The following is a 2,545-nucleotide window of genomic DNA, read 5'->3' as shown; positions in this document are numbered from 1 at the left end:
CAGCCCCGTTCTGTTACTTTTCCTTCATGGTTCAGAATGATTGACAGACGTCTGGCCACGCCCCCTCAGTTTGCGGCTCATTGAGGCTCATTTTGTTCAGCCCAGGGTCCGCCCACAGCCGCAGGATTCATCCAATGAGGGTGGACGTACAATAACGTGCCTCAGCGTGAGTGGATGTGGGCGTGGCTTGGTGTAGACTGACGTGATGACGAGCAATATTAGCATAAACGAGATGGATTATTTAATCAATAACCCCTTTTCTATGTCTACTGAGGGAAAACTGGAGGTGAAGAGGTTGGGGCCGGACAGACGAGGATATTCAAATCCAGCAAAGAGAAAACCGTGCTGTGTAACGTGCTGAACTTGGCCGGGTAGGCTATAGACGGATTATTAGTCTATCGACACGGCGGATGCACGCGCAGCCGAAGTGCAGAAAGAACCGGTGTCTTGCGAAATTCTGTTCCCCTTTATGGAGAGGATGCACAGAGGCGTCCATCTTCACAGCTCTTCTGACAGATTTCTTGGTATTAAAAACTATAAATACACTCGATGTCTTGGTGGCTGACTGATATTTGTCGGGCTAAAGTGAACATGACAAGTTTTATTTAAAAAAAATCACCAAAAAAAAAAAAAACGAAACTGTAAGAAAACCCCCACACAAGACCAGGTTTATGTGTTGCTTATTTTAGGTTTTATATGTATTTATTTATTTATTACCAGGAGCTGTCGATGAAAATGAAAGTTACAATCGTGACAGATCATGTGACTCGTTTTACTGAGAAATCTTATGAGAAGAGCAGTGAAGACGGTCGACCCGCCTCTCTGCGCGTTATTTTTATACATGCAACAAAAACAGCTAAATTTATTGCAGTACTCAAGTCAAGTCAACTTTATTTATAGAGCACATTTAAAACAGAACCTGTTGTCAAAGTGCTTAACAACAACAACAACAATCAATGAGTAAAATTAAAGGGAAGAAAAAAATATTCAATACACTAATAATAATAACTGAAGAATTAATAAAAAGCATTTAAAACAAAGGGTCACAGATGAAAAAAAACACTAGATCAACTCACACTGTGTGAAATAAACAGATGTGTTTTTAGCAGAGATTTGAAGTGAGGCAGGGAGGGGGTCTGCCTGATGTTGGGGGGCAGGTTGAAGGGAGGGGGTCTGCCTGATGTTGGGGGGCAGGTTGAAGGGAGGGGGCCTGCCTGATGTTGGGGGGCAGGTTGAAGGGAGGGGGCCTGCCTGATGTTGGGGGGCAGGTTGTTCCACAGTTTGGGGCTCATGACTGAAAAAGCCCGATCTCCTCTGAGCTTCTTGTTTTTGGAACAACCAAAGCAGCTGATCAGATGATCTCAGGGCCCGAGAGGGAACGTAAGGTTCCAGTAGCTCAGAGAAGTAAAGGGGTGCAAGGTCATTTAGGCATTTGAAGGTCAACAGAAGAATTTTAAAGACTATCCTCGTAGGAACAGGGAGCCAGTGAAGTACTGTACAGAGTGAGGGAGTTACTCAATGATGAAGCACTCTTTATGTTGAATAATGCAACAATAATTGTCCCACACTTAATTTACTGTATTAAAGTCTGGGGTAAAGCATGTAAAACCATTACAAATCCTATTTTTATTTTACAGAAAAGAGCTGTAAGAATTATCACTAGAACATATTATAGCCATCCATCAAATACATTGTTTTATCAACTGAAGATGTTAAAATTATATAACTTGGTTGATTATAATAGTTTACTGTTTATGTATAAGGCTCACAAAAACATACTACCTTCAAATATTCAAGTAAATTGTGTCAAAAGGGAGAGTGGTTATTATCTTATCTTATAAAGGACCTTCTCCTTCTCCGCTCCTGTTTCCTGGAATATCTTACAAAAAGATCTGAAGCTCTCGACCTTTGACCTCTCTAAGTGTCTTTAAGAATCTGTTGGACTCCTGGCAGGGACCAATGCAGACATGTTCCTGTTTTTAGTTTTCTACACTCGCCTTAGAATCCAGCTGTTTTTTGTTACCTTTTCTTTTTTTTAGCCATCGTATTTGTAAAAAAAACAAATAAAAAAAACAGGAGTATGCTTTTTTATAACTGTTTATTGTTGTTGCTGTTGTCCATTGTTGTCATCTTTCTTTGTTGAAATCAGGTCTCTCTTGTAAATGAGTCCTTGAGGCTCAATGGGATTTACCTGTAGAAATAAAGGTTAAATGAATGAATCTCAAGGGGATAGATGTTTGTGAAGTGTTGGTTTCGTACCAGTTTGAAGGAGCGGTCCATTATGATTCAGGGAACAGGATTGTGGAATGTTCTGAAGGATGATGTTAAAACTGACAGATCTATGTACATATTCAAGAAAATGTTAAAAGTTAGTTTTCTGAAGGAAAAGTATAATGTGTATCTACAAATTGTTGTTTGGTTTGATGTTGTTTTTATTTAGCTTTGTTTTTTTTTTTTGTAAATTACTTTTGTTTGAATATATTCTGAGAAAAAAGGGGCAGATATAAGATTTATTCTTCTTCTGCTGCCTTTCATTTTATTTTTT

The sequence above is a fragment of the Nematolebias whitei genome, chromosome 16 (assembly GCF_014905685.2).
Source record: "Nematolebias whitei isolate Nwh7 chromosome 16, NemWhi1, whole genome shotgun sequence".
NCBI lineage: Eukaryota > Metazoa > Chordata > Actinopteri > Cyprinodontiformes > Rivulidae > Nematolebias > Nematolebias whitei.
This window is presented reverse-complemented; position numbering follows the sequence as displayed.